Below are 15,118 nucleotides of genomic sequence, written 5' to 3'. Positions count from 1 at the left end.
ATGAACTTCCTGCCCAGCATCGGCTCTAACTGTTCTTTGGTTCTTTCTGTAATTGCTACGAATATCTTACACAGCAACTCGTAAGATTTCTCCGACCTTCTCGCTAATCTTACATATTTCGGCTCTGAGAAGGCTTGATCCACGATCGTCCTAGCACTCTTCACATTCACTGCTACGAAGCACACTGGGTATCGGCATTTGCACACCGGAGTCAACGTCGATTCCACTAGGTATCGAGCTCCCGATGGTTTGCGATAAGTTTCACTCTGCCGGATGTTCCTTTCTGCTTTTATAGCTTCTATCCATCTTCCATTATACTTCTGTTTGGTTTGCAACACTCCCAGAAACACTTCTACGCTGATGGCCGTGAACTTCTCTCGCTTTTGTTCTCGATTTAATAGTAACTTTAAAAAACCAAACATGCTGTAGAGTCCTAGTGCAGTCACTAGATTTACCTCAGTTTCTCCGTGACAATCTGCAATCAATTCCGTTTCAGTTTTGCCTTCATCACTATATTTCCGAACAATATCGTCAATTGCTTGTGTTGTTTTGGAAGAGTCTTCACGCAACCAAGACCTCCACACATGTGACCTTCCAAACCACAGACTTTCGCCAGACAGCTACCAGGCTTAACTTAGTCCTCCGGTGCCCAGCCAGCCATTTTCACGTTGTTTTCTCTGTTGCTCTTGTTGGAGGCTGTTGTCATCAAGTTATAAACGCAAGTTACACTCTGAATTCAGCTCCCTCTGCACATCCTGTGTCGCACGCAGTATCGAATCAGCATTAGGACTCGGGCATCATGATGGTTTCATCAACTCCCACACCACCATTAGGCTCTTTCTCAGTGTTTCATCGGAGAATCCCAATCCCAATTCCGCTCGGTTATCAGATTTCGGCACTGAAGTGCAGTCACCTTTTTTTTCAACTTAAGTCCCAGCTTAGCCTGCTGATTAGCAGCGCTCCTTATTGTCGCAATTCTTGACAGCCAGAATTTCAGCAACACAGCTTATTCGTAGTCGAAGAAACACTCTCATATGTCTTCATTGATGAAAGGGTTGTATGCCATCCCTACAATTCCAGACATGTAACTATAGTACTTTTTCTTGATTGGTCCACAATACTCACTGGATTTCAGAATTACTCCCATGGAGTCCTTTGTAAGTATCAGCTCTTTGTTCGAGAATCTTCGTATTTCATCAACTTTCTTCATTAATTCCAATTCCACAGGCTCCTTCATAATTACTCGCATCGGTTTACTTTGATGTATGTCTAAAACCGCTTGTAAAAGCAAGGTTTTTGCACGATCATCGCCTTTTCTCAGCATCTTGGCATAAATATTCAATGCTGGCACCGATACTTGTTCTAACATGAATCGGACGAAACAGAGAGCATCTCTCCGTTTCGCACACGCTACTGTCGCCCCTTTCCTGGGCCATTAGGTCACGCACACTGGTCATCAAGAGCATCTTCTCTTCCTTTGATCTTTCCCTCTCTTCCTTTGATCTTTCTTCCCTCGTCAATCCAGTCATGCACCAAGCGATCCTAAGTTGCAGCTCCGTCCTCACGTAAGGTATCGCTATCAGAGCGTGTATTTTTGGAGTGGTTCTCATTTCTTCTTCAAAGTGTCGTAACATCACAGCTGTCCACGGTAAACTCACCAACTGGTCTATCGTTTCTGCGTGCATCTCGGAGGAGACCAATGTTCCGTATGCCTTCTGCTTCATCGTTTTGCCTTGTATCATCTCCTCCAGATACCATTCTATGGCACGTTTGTTTTCTACCGCAATTTGCTGTCCTCTACCCGAGTTTCTGTACTCCACCATCTCCTTGTATAACCAGCGGGATCGTCGATCGAGACGGTTTCCGATACTGTCAATCGGTCATGTTCCACAGGGATTAGCTGTCCTACGATGCTTTCCTTTCCATGGTTCATGCAAGATAGTCTGAAATATCGTACGGTACTTTTTCCACACTCGCTAAGTATTTCCATCTCTAAGTAGCTCCAGTCAGAGTGCGGTCACTCCTCTTGGTTTTATAACTGGCTGACCTTAGTCCTGCCATGAGGATGGGTGGCACCATCGTCACATCGGTAAGTTTCCTATCTGTGCCAGGCAATCGGTCGTCGCCTTGCTTCATGTTCATCACTTCTTGAACACGCTATTGCTTGGCTGAGTTGAGAGCTTTTACTGAGATCTCAGAGTCTACTTTCGTCTTCCCAGTTTTTCTCATTGTCACTTTACTGCCAAGTTTCATCTTCATATCATTAATTTTATCAATCACCATTTTCGATCGTATCGTTACTTTTCGGGCTCTTGAAAGATAAACTACATCATTGCTACCTTCCTGATGCGTTGGCTTTATGGGAGAATTAACTTCACTTTAGTCAGTGGCCGAATCGATTTTTAACTCGCTCAATCTCATTTCACATTCTTTCAATTTATCGAGGATCTCTCGCATCAATGGTCTGTTGAGACCTGTTTTCAGCTTTGAATGGTTCCCGTAGCCATGAACTACCTTCCAGACCTTTTTTATGAAGGCAACTCTGTCCATGTTGCACCCTGTTCTACTTTTATAGTCTCTGTGGTGGACTTTCCACTCTTCTGCTGGCAATGTCCCCAAGAAAGGTACTCGGGCAGTGCCTTCTATTCTTCTTCTTCTCGGAGACTTCATAAAAAGTTTCATCTCGGTAGTTTTCAACTTACCATAAGAGCTGCTCTCCAGCAATATTCGGCTTACATCCATGAAGGTTGAGGGAGGTTGCAGCGTGGAAGTTCCACCTTCTGCTGGCCCAGTCGTCCCTTCTAACGTTTCTGTCCCAAATTCGAAGTCGTCTAAAAAATTGAAATTTAGACTGGACCTTCCACCCGTCGAAACTTCGTTGTCATCTTTTCCAGCCTGATCGGGATCCTGCTGCATGGGTTCTTCCGATAGGCGGTCTTCTCCCTACTTATCATCTCGTTTCTGATTTCTCGCTGAACTCGAAGGGCCTTGCTCTTCACTCCTTGTCCCGTCTGGTAACTTTGGTATGTCTAGGCTGCCAGCTGATTTGTCCTCTTCTTCTCAGTGCTTTATCTTGTTTTCTTCACAGCCGAAGGGTGCTAAAGCAGTCCTCGTCAACAGTTTCCCACTTATGGCCAATTCCAGTTTCACACTCAGTACGATTAGCGCGGCTTCTTGCAAGTCCGCTTTGCCTCTCATGATCATTGGCGCCAGGTCCACTTTCGCCCACTCGTCTTCAAACCTTCCAGGTTTCGGAGTAGCTGCATTAGTCGTTCGTCTCCTCGTACATTCATCCATGTATGCAAACTGCGCGTATTGCATTACAGCAGCGTTTCTGCCCAAGAAGCACGGATCCATCGTCTCAGAGAACTTCGCCATCATCCTTTCATTTGTCTCAGAGGCTCTTAACCTAGGAGTTAGTATTTCAGAGTCTGCTCCGAGCAACATCCTTTGGATCAAGGGGAGTTCACTTAATTCTTCTGGCAGCTTCTTGTAATCACACCAGCCTTTCGTCTCTTCTTTCACTTTGTGGTTTGAGGCCATTAAACGAGGAAATTTTGTTACCTCGCCATTCTTTTCATCGTAGGGACTCAAATTCCAGAGTTTTGGGAACACCTCAATGGGCCCTCTCTCTACTTCACTCATTCGGTCACGAAAATGATCATTAAAGTTTACTGCTCTCATCTCTGACTCTGATATCTTCGTGAACAGCAAATCTTCTCATTAACTCACTTAACAGGATCTCTTCTCATAACTCACGTGAGATATCTCTTCGTGAACAGCACTCATTAACTCACGTAACACATTCTGTTCACACCAATTGAGTGCGCTCCCGTCCACTGCTGAAAAGAGGTTCAGGTGCAGCACCGACCTTCTATACGCTTCCACTTTAACGTCAGGGAACCTAAATGTTACCGCAGGACCGTATATTACTGTTACAAATTCCGTGGTTCCTGTGATTAGCGCTGAGGGATCGGTCCTCATAGCTAGGCTCAAGTCAGTCAATAGAGGGAAATGCTTCTTCTTTTTCAATCGTTTTGTCATCTCCTGTTCCAAAGCGATTCTGCTGTAGGAGATACTGAATCAGAGTGTGTCTCAGGTCCCTTACCTTAGTCCATGAGTCCGTGGATCTTTTTATATTAAAGTTTTTTACGTTTTCTTTCATTTTCTTGGGGTAACCGGTCAAATTCATCAGCCCTCCCAAGTTCCTATGTGTGATCGCAATTAGCGTCAGGATTCCTTCCAACCGTAGGTTCTGTACTCCCTTGATGAGCAGTACCACTGGTCCTTTCACGAAATTCTCTATAATATCGATAACTCGGTAACCGCTTCAAGAAACTCTCTTACCAGGTATCTAGAGAGTGCGGGGTAGATTTTCGCAAGGAAGGACGCAGTCCATCCTACTTCCAACCCTTCAAACATGCTGTCGGTCCGGTCGAAGCCTTCATAAATTCTCCACATAAGTTCTGCGTCCAGATAGTTCAAGAGTTACTTGGCACATTCTATTCACAAACTCGGCTGACTTCTCTTCTGCATTCTCTGCTAGATTCAACCAGGTAGGCGTGAATTTTCTTAATCATCACTGGGCCTCGCTCCAAAGCGTTTGTACCTAATGCTGCTTCTCAAGGAGTCAAGTGCAGCCACTTATTGGCCTCTGGTTTCGTGCGCAAAACCATCGCTTCCAAGTGAGCTTTCGTTTCTTTGGAGTTTTGTCTCTTCTGTCCTTCTTCTTTATTCTCCATTCCTCTGAACCACAAGTCATTGGACATTGTCTCTATCACTCGGTGATCATCGTTGATTTCTGGCCTCAATTTGAACTACCAGCTGAAGTTTGACAGTTCCAACCGCAACACTTCATCCAGTACTAGCATGTGTAGCGAATGGTCTTTGAACCCTCTCATGTCGTTTGAGATATCCGACCATACTGCCGATAATTCTGCCCTAAGTGTTCTCAGGATTCTCGCCTCCACTTTGCGATTCGGGGCAGATATGATTACAACATACTTCCCTTCTGAGAGCGGTGTACCATTGGGTACACGAATTTCAATCCATCGGGGAGATGTGCCTATCCCGGAGACAACGCAATTACAGCTTTTGGTGTTATTTTCGTGAAAACTCCTTCTTTTAACCCGTCCTTTATATCGCCCATGGATTCTAGAACATCTTTTATTGCTGGCCACACCGCATCTTCCGCCGCTGTAGGTTCTCTGAGTCTGCTCAGGAAACCCCTACTATGCAAGTGATCGTTTATGCCGGCGAACACTATTGTTATCGGGTTCATTTCCGTTTATCGTTGGACCCCGATTGCCATGGATTCAGACTGCATCAAGTCTAGGTCGGTTGCTGCCAGCGTTTCCACGTTAGGGCAAAACAAGGACAAAACAAGGTCTCGTCAATCCAAAATTTCAGCTCGCCATATCTCTCAAAGTCACCTTCTTGGGCTACTTGTTTCGGATGAGCCCTTCCTTTCACGTGAGATGGAGGCGTCTGCACCTGTTTGAACACCTTTACATGTTGTCCGATTGTTGCTCTAGTCGTCAGAAATCTTCCGGGCCTTTCTTCTCGGTTTTCTTTGCAATGGTTCATTCTTACGTCCTGCAAAGGTCTGGCAATTACTGGACCCATGTGTTATTTGAGGGCAGTCCCTCGAGGTCAGCGAATCGTAAGGCCGTTGTGGAGCTAAATTTGATTCTGGCTGCTATCAACCAGTCCACTCCCACAACCGAGTGTAGTCCGTTCACGGAGAGCTTCGCCTCATGCAGCATCCTCATCGCATCGGCTGCAAATTTCACCGTTTGAAGGTTCAACTCCATCAGGTATTGTTTGTAGACACGCCAGGGGGAAGGTATAAGGTCTCGACCACATCAGAGAGCTTCTGCCGGATGTCGTTCCTCTCTGCTGGTATTCGTCGTTTCCGATCTCGAGGTGCCTGAGGTCGTGTCCACTGTTAAGTTGACAGGTTAAAATCTCCGTCGCGGATGAATGGTTCTCCTTGCTGGCGCTTCGCCCAGTCGATTCTATACGTCCGTCCTCCGCCCCAGCTCGCTGGAGTTCTGCAGCACCTGGGATACTGATGAGACTGATCCCAGACGTGTCTCTAGATTAGGAGGCACAAAGAACAAAATTGCCGGTTCATTCGTAGTTTCTTCCGTTCTCAGCACTCCTGTATCAAAGAGTTCGATCTCCAATTCGTCTAATTGCTCCTGGAAGACACTATTCATTCAGGCCTAACCTTCTATACTGTCAAAATGTATTCCATCAGTGGTGAATCTGGCCTGATCCAGAGCTCTCATTTCATGTTATGAATCCATCAGTATCATTCGTCCAGCATTGCGACTCGCCAGATTTCGCACGATGTGATTCCATCTGATGACCCTTTCATTATGCCTTCTTCCTATCGACAATAGCGTTCTCGTGCTCATCAGTACGATGCAGACGGTCAGTACCGCGCATTGAAATTTCTGTTATATCTTGGTGAAACATCATTGATTCCCATTGAGCTTCTTCCTCATCCGAACTCCTTGACACATTGTTCGAGCCTATTCGGATCATTATGTCTGGGATTCTTCCTGGGTTCATCAACTGCACCATTCGATATAATTGGGCTATTATCGCGCCTCCAAAGGCCATCACCGTAGTGATCCATGAGGTTCTTAAGTTCTGCAGAACACTCACCAGACTATCGCCTAATATCAAATGTGACGTCCCGAGCGGCGGTTGCTGCATGATTATTGCTGGACTCCACGTCGATCGGCTGAAACATGCTCGCATGTCCTTATCCGGAACTCATGTGAAATTGTTCTTGATATGGCTGTTCTTTGGTATGTCAAATACGCGGGACACTTTCTTCATAGGCATTTCCTTTATCTTCCTGTCAGGAACTCTTGAGGTCTCTGTTGGTTTAGTTGAGGCAAAAGCTCCCGTTCTCTTCATCGTTTATGTGGAGAACTCCACTCTGCCTGTGCCATCGATCGTTCCATAGGGTGCAGTCACCCCGGAACCTGGCACGCTCTTGTTGGTCACCAGTCGTCCAGCTGTTTCTACCAGCTTCTGCAGAGTCCGCTCCACGACTGGATCACCTGGGGTGTCACTCAGATCTGGGATTGTTACTCTGCCGGCTGCTTTCAGAATTTGCACCTCTGTTGTTTGGCTTAGTTTGCGAGGCGTCAGATGCTGCATCGGTGACTGCCCACGAGGAGCATCCGTTGCGGGTATCGTTCTTTCCACTGTTGTCGTTAATGCAACCGCTCCAATTGATCCTTATAATTTCGCTTATTGCAATCCTCGAACAGTCTCTTCCACGTGTCTCTGTCCTCTTCAAAACTGAGCAAGGTTTTGGTCACTCGCTCCAGTTCTTTTTCACTTCATTTAGATCGTGTATCGTCTCGTTCGTCTGGACTTCCTCTTCCACTCTCGCCCGTTCCGGTGGCACAGCTGTTCTCAGTTGTGAACTAAACGAGGCTGCCTCGCTATTCAATTCTTGATGCATCCTTCTCAGTCCAGGCATAGGCTTGGTCGGGAGAGGCATCTCACCTGGCTAGTAGGTCATGGAACTTCCCAATCCAGGCTTGTTCTCCAAGTCACTTCCTGAGAGATCCCCGTTTCTCCACATCATAATCCTCATGTCTAGTAATCCCTGTTGTCCGTATGCGGCAATCAATAAGACTTCGTGGGGCGGTCGGTTGTCGTGCCCTAAGATGTTTATCAAGGCGACCAGCAACATGACTGCCTCTGGGTCCTCCGGAGCGATGTCTTGATCCATTAGCCGACGATAGATCGCATCTATCACCGGTCCTACAAAAGCCTCCGCTAGGTCCATCAGCTCATTCAAATCGAAGTTATGCGTTTCGTTTGATTCGGTTTGATTGTCAGTTTTCACAATTAAAATCTAATGAATAATTAAATGATCAATCAGGATCTAGAAAAGAGGTCACGAGTATCACATTTATCAATATTACTTCAGAATAAAATTAAAATTAACTTAAAACAGTCAAGTGAAAAGATTTTGATCTTAAAATATAATAAAATCAATTCATTGCTAAAATTTTAGAAATCGAATTAAAAATGGACAGTCCAGACTTTGGATCTATTCCTAAGAGTATTGTTCAGTCATTTGTGGTAACTAACCCTTCCATACCCAAGATCCTAAAAACATAAACACATAACATATCACACACACAAAAAAACAAGTCCTACGCTCAACCTACACTCAGTCTATACTCAAATAGTATTTCTTATATAAGTACGCTTGTATGTTAGTATCAGAAAAGATTTCGTGTATCAGAGCATACAGCTCCCGTGGATACAGTCGTTTTCGGTTTGGGTCAAATACTGGAAGTGAGAGCTCCTTCACCTCCTTCTCCACAAGGAAGTCTGTCAGTCTCGTCAAGGACAAGACCAAGTCTTTAAGACCAAATCCAATTGCTTCTTCGCCGTCGCCCTCGTCACCAAGAAGCATAGATAGTTTCCTGGTATTTGCGAAGCCGCCGGAAGCTGCTAAACCTCCTATTCATGGTCTTTGCTTCTAAAGAAATTCTAAATTCTTCTCTCTTTAAAAAACGCCATAAGCGCTGTCCTAAAACTCATGTACGCTATTATCGCTATCGCACATGTCCATTTGTGAGTATGAAATTGCTATCTGTTAGTATTATGCTACTTGATTATTAAGTATACTTAAAAATGACTCTACTACTCTCGCTATGTCCGGTTTCTTAGTAGGCTCGCCTGATTCTGCTTCTAGGTCACATGTTTCTCTAATTTCGCTAATTTTACTTATTTCATTAATAATTTCGCAGTGTGGGTAAGTCCTCCCCCTGATCCCCGGACAAAAGTATGCATCGACGTCCTAGTCGATCTCATGTCGGATATAAAGTTGAGGTTGGACGCAGAAATTTTTAATTGCCTTACCTGGGCAGCCCAGGAAGGATTATCCCTGTCGTTTTTTATGTATTTCATGCTCTCACGGTCTACGTCCTGAATCGTGACACTGGTCTCCTTTGGGTCCGATGTCATTTCGTTCAGCCCTCAAGATGCACAGGTTCGTCAATTCTTGTTTGTACGATTGCTGTTGCTCATCATCGAATTCTACATCGGGCTCAGACCGGTCATCGATCCACTCCTCATCTTGGTCATCGACTATGCATATGTCCTGTGATGCGGGTATTTCCTCCAGACCCAGTTATTCTTCCATTATCTTCTTCAGGTCTATCCTTTCCACTACGAAGACATCTCCGTCATCATTGTCCTGCCACTCTGACGTGTCTGTATTGCAAACGGTAGATCTGGTTTCAAGTGTTTGGGAACCTCTATCTGTTTGGGGTCAAGCCATTCCTCTTATGCGTAGGGTAAGGTTTCTTCATCTGCCTCAATTTTTTCATTGGGATGCAGATCCAGCGGCGGACTTGTTCCATCTTCTAGGGCTTCATTCCCAGCACTCTTTTCCCTGGTGCTTTTTTCATTGACCTCGCAGTCAGAGTCTATCATCAGATAATCGCCCTCTTCCATGTCTTCATGTATGCACCAGTCCTCTGTGGATGGGTTGTGTGGCTTAATGATTTCAAAGTTAGCGGCTCTGCCGGTACTCAGTCTGTAGAAACGTCCCTTCTGGTACACCTCCGTTATCATGAACGGTCCCATCCACTTCTTTAGGAGCTTCTTGGTTCCTTTTGGTTGTTTAACGTTTTGAAATACCCATACGTAGTCTCCTACTGAGTAAGCTTTTGCACCAGCTGCCTTCTTATCAATTCTTTTCCTCTGCCTCGCCTGTGCTTGCTGAGTGTTTCGTCTGCACAAGTCGTTCAGTTCTTGTTGACGTCTAATCACCTCCCTTACATAAACTTGTGATGATGTTTTTCTCCTTCTTACTCTGGGTAGAAGAAAGTCAAACGCAAAGACTTTTCATAACCAGTCAACATCATGTGTGAACTAATTCCCGTGGTGGAGTGTTGCGTGCTGTTATAAGCTCCCATCACTTGTGGAAGGTATCTGTCCCAATCAGTCATGTATCTGGTGCAATACACCCTCAACATCGACACCAGAGCCCAATTTTGCCTCTCCACTAAGCCGTTCGTCTGGGGATGATACGTCGTAGAATGAGCTTGAGCCACTTGAGAAAGTCTCATGAGCTCTTTAGTAAGTTCTCCTACGAAGGTTGTTCCATTGTCCGATTGACATCCTTGCCTCGCTATCCACGTATTGATAAGATGATCGCATGTCTCTTCTGCTGAGTCAGTTATGCAGGGGGCATGGCCTCTGCATATTTCGTGAAATGATCGATCACCACCAGGACCTGATTAAAGCCACTGTCTGTCATACATATCTTCTGGTGGTCCATCTGTACCACCACGTTGAATTCAGAGGACTCGATCGATTCTAAAGGAAATCTCAATTTCCTTGGATCCTTGACCTGTTGGCTTGACAGACATGCTGTTCTCGCGTGCCTTTTTCATTCCAGGCCACTCAAAGCGCTTCAGGATCCTCTGATGTACTTTGTCGATCCCCTGATGGCCCATCTGATCATGCGACCTGAATAAGAGTTCTGTCTGATAGAGTTGCGGCAACACTATCGCGTTATACTTGTATAGGACTTTGTCTTCATCTCTTCTCCTGCAAGCCACAATATCGTCCTTGTTCAAGTGTAAACTTCTCTCTTTCTGCATAAAATACTGTCTCGATCCACCTCTTCAAGTTGCTCATCATGCGGCCATTCTTTTGCGCTCTTAGCAGGTCCGAGAACCTATATCCCGCCTTCAAACATGTCTTCAATACCCTCAATTGACTACCCAGCTCACCGGGCTGATGTGTGTCATCTTCCATTTTCACGCAACAAACTTTCGCCATTGGCTCTGTTTTTTGTCTAAACGGTTGAATGTCAGTCCTGACTGCTTCCTTCTACGGTAATGCAGTCATCGAACGTTTCCATGCCGCTATTGTTTTCAGATCATCCGCTGCGTTGTCAGAGACTCTTTCACTGAAAACCAGCTACCGATCACTGTCAGGGTCCTGATATACTTCCCTGTCCAAGTCTCTTGATCGAGTCTCCACTAGCAATGTCTGGATCGCCAATTCTGACAATTCTGATCCTCTGCTCGAGTTCCTGTCTGACTAGGTATCTATTTTTGAAATCCTCGATTTGTTGTCAACGGGAGAGTCTGCCACGGAGCACGTCTCCACGGCAAGTTTCAACCTGTACGTTCTGCTCATCCATCTAAACTCCCCGGACAAAATTTTATCCTCCAGTTCTTGTTCCTCGTCACGGCCATTTCCTTCAACACACGACTCCCCGGACGAAATTTTTTTATCAGGGTTTTTTTTCAGCTTCCCCCCAGAACGAGAACCCTTCCATGATCTCCGCCTGATTCGCTTGCTTTTCTTCTAATCTCTTGTAAAACTCAGTCTTTCTGCTGAGGCATTTTGGTGTTTGTCACGCATCCTGTGCTCAATTTTTACGTGGTAGTCATCTAACCTGACTATCCACCGACCAATATAGCTCTGGTCCATCGGGTACGTCTTCAACCAAGATAACGCTCTGTTGTTCACGCGCAGCTTAAAGGTAGTGCTCCCCAACTATGCGCGGTTTTTTTTCCAAGAATGTGACTACTGCAAACATTTCTGCCTTCGGTGCACCATATTTTATTTCAGTGTCACTCAATACTTCACTGCCATATGCAATGGGATGGAGAACTGTTCTCCCATTCCATTCTTGCTCCTGATGCAGTATTCCTGAGATGGCTACTACTGAAGCATCAGTGTCGAGAACGTACATGCCCTTCTCTGTGGGCATGCCTAGCACTGGCGCCTAGCACAGTCCCGCTTTATATTCCTGAAGGCTGCTCGAGCTTTTTCGTTCCACTCAAACTTCTTTCCTTTGTTGCCCATCAGTTGCTGCATAGGGTAAACCTTGTCTGCGTATCCTTTTATTAGCTCACGGTAGTAATTGACAAATCCCAGGAAACTTATGAGCTGTGTTTCCGTTCTGGGGGCCTTTCATGTCATCGCAGTTTCCACTGCTTCCGGGTCTGGCCTCACGCCATGCCTGTCACGCCATTCTGCCCATGTACTTGATTGAGTCCCTAAGGGTTTCACATTTCGATGGTTTGCATTTCAAGCCCGCTTCTTTCAAGCAATCGAAGACCTCATTGAGTCTATCGATGATGTGGTCTGCCAAGGTGGGTGTTGCTATGACAATGTCATCCACGTAGCACATCACAAAATTCCCGTACTTCTTCGTTACTCTGGTCGAAGCCTGAGCCATCAGTCTTTGAAAGATCGCTGTAGCGTTGCACAAGCCAAAGGGCATGGTCTTCCACTGGTTCGAACCCAATTCACATGCGAATCCAGTCTTCTCTCTGTCCTTTTTTCGTAAAGAGACCTGCCAGAAGGCAGAACCCAGATCCAGTGTAGTGAAGAATTTGGCGTCGCCAAGTTTCGAGAGGCTCTCGTCTATTTGCGGTATCGGATACGCATCTCTTATTGTTACTGCGTTCAGGTAACGAAAGTCGCAACAGAAACCAAGCTGTCCCCCCTTCTTCTTGACCATGACTACTCCGCAAGCCCAAGGCGACTTCGACGGTTCTATCATTTCGTATTCGAGCAACATTTCTATTTCCGCTCTGCACGCTTCCGATTTCGGAGGCGTCATACGCGTTGCACCTTCCCTATGGGGAACGGCGCCCTCCGCTATTTCGATTTCGTGTTCGACAAAGGTGCAACAACGATATTCGCCTTATGTTTTGAAAAAACATCCGCGTTCCGATTTAAAACCTCCCTTAATGATTCAAATTCTACCTCACCTATTTTAACTATCAATTGTTCTTTTTCCGGCAAAACCGGTTTATTGGATTCTAATTTCAATACGAGGGGCAATCTGGAAATTTTGAGCAGCTCGACAAGCTGTCATCTGTTTCGGATTTCATTTAAAACAGTTTATTAAAAGATTTCAATTATTTAAATTGTAAAATCATATCTTTACTGGCATGGCCGGGATATTCTCTCACAATATGTCTCTTCAAAATTGGTTTCTTCTCATAGTCGGTCCTCATTGGCAAAGCGTAGCCAAGTTTTTTTCCACGCTGGATTGAAACCGTGGTGTCCAGTGTATTCAACAATACACTCACACACAGTCCGTTTTCTGTTACTGAAAAGCTCCGGCCGAAAATCACTGAGCTTTGGCTGTTTGGGTTGGGCACCAAGCAAACCTATTTACTGTCCTTTACCGAGTTTGAATTTCTCATCCTAAAAATCGCTACTAGTGCCTGTCCCGGCTGTAGTTTTACCTTTCTGACTAAAAAAATTGGGACCTTATTCTCATCAGTTATAATTCTGCTTACCGATCGCTTAATATACTTCCTGTCCGGGTTCATAATGCTTATTAGTCCAATGTTCAGGTCGATCATCACTTCAAAATTCCTGACAAAGTTGCGGCCCAAGATGAATTGGTCTGAATTGTCCAGGTTCTCTACAATCAGGAAACTCATCCAAAGGTCCCATCCTCCTATGCGAAGAACTGTTTTTGGTGTTCATCCGGCTAATTAGATCGTTCCGCGATTGACTGCTGCCAATCTCAGGTTTGTCGGAATTAAGTCTTCACTCGTGAAGCCCATGCTTTCCCATGTCTTTACTGGCATAACATTAACCACCGCTCCTGTATCTAGAAGTCCTGTTACTCCTATTCTCTTTCCATTGGTGTCTAGCAGATGTGCAGTCACATCTGCTTCGTATCCTATGTGCACCGCATCTTGCTCCATCATGGCGTCATGGCCGTTTGTATGGACTTTAAGTTCTTTTTGACCCAAACAGATCTGTCCTATTTGTGACGTAGGTCCTAGTAAAGATACTGATCCCTTCTACATTCAACGTCACTCGGTATGGTCCATAGACTTCCACATAGCACCCTTGAAATTTCTTTATTCGAGGGCCACCCGTTGTTAAAAACGTTCACACAGCCCTTGACTCAGTGCGTGGCTCTACCTGTCTCAGATAATCCGCATATGTATCCAAATGCATCAAATAAATTCTGAAGGTTCATTAAGGTTCCTGATCACCTGATGTCCCACCACTGAGATTATTGACTGTATTTTGCTTTCTTGTGGCGCCATGCCGAACGTCTGCCCAGAGATCACATTCAATTTCATGCTCAAACTGCTTGATGCTTTCGTGTCTTCCCCTCCGATGCTTCAACGGCGCTTAGCTTCTCCTGAGTTTATCACTTGCTAGTTCGAGCTTGACTTTTTGTTCTATCTCCTTTGTCACCAACTCCTGTTGAACTCTGTTTAAGGCATCTCTCGCTGCTGCCTTATAGTCGATCTTGAAATCGTGTGCCGCTGTCCCAGGTTCTAGCTCACGCATTTCTCCTGTCACTGCCTGCATTTTCTTTGTAGTCAGCTCTAGATATTTGTCTTTCCTGCGGGCCTCCGTTTCACTCAACAGGCGTGCCTTGCTGGCTTTCACGCCCGATAAAGCTTCCGCATGCCTTGGATGTTTATGTCTCCCACAGCGTCTCAAAATTGTAGACAATTTGATTTAAAGTGACCCTCCAAGTTACAAAAGAAATATCTGGATCCGAACTTTGCAATTACTCCTCTCATGAAATCTTCATGATTGGTTTCTGACGCATCTTCATCCTCGAGGCTGAAGCCTATCGCCTTCATGCCTTGTTTGTAGGTTGGGCATGCTGATACATGATGGTCCGTCGAACTGCATTTTTTACAAGAGCGTCTCTTGTCCACGTGGTCCCTTAGTTTGTACCAGTTTTTACCTTGGTTAGCTGGTCCATTGTTAAAATTGCCATAATTGTTTTTGAAGTAGCCAGATCTCAATGGAGGCTTTAGTAGAGAATATTCCTTCAATTTGAGACGCAATTCTTCTGGTGTAGGCGCATTAGTTGAAAGTGGTGGGTAATGCGTTGCCAACATCGTTCGAAGCTCATCGTTTTTTATACCATCTATGCATTTTGAGGCTACAGCTATGTTCATCCTGCTATTTGACTCATCTGGTTGACTACGCCGTCTAAGCATTTCCAGATCATCTAAAAACTTATCTATTATTTCGTCTGCACGTTGCCTCCGTTTCTCGAAGCGTACCATTGCTTGGTGTCGTTGTACTCCTGAGCCAAAACGAT

Source organism: Symsagittifera roscoffensis, chromosome 5 (genome assembly GCF_963678635.1).
Source record: "Symsagittifera roscoffensis chromosome 5, txSymRosc1.1, whole genome shotgun sequence".
Classification (NCBI taxonomy): Eukaryota; Metazoa; Xenacoelomorpha; order Acoela; family Convolutidae; genus Symsagittifera; species Symsagittifera roscoffensis.
This window is presented reverse-complemented; position numbering follows the sequence as displayed.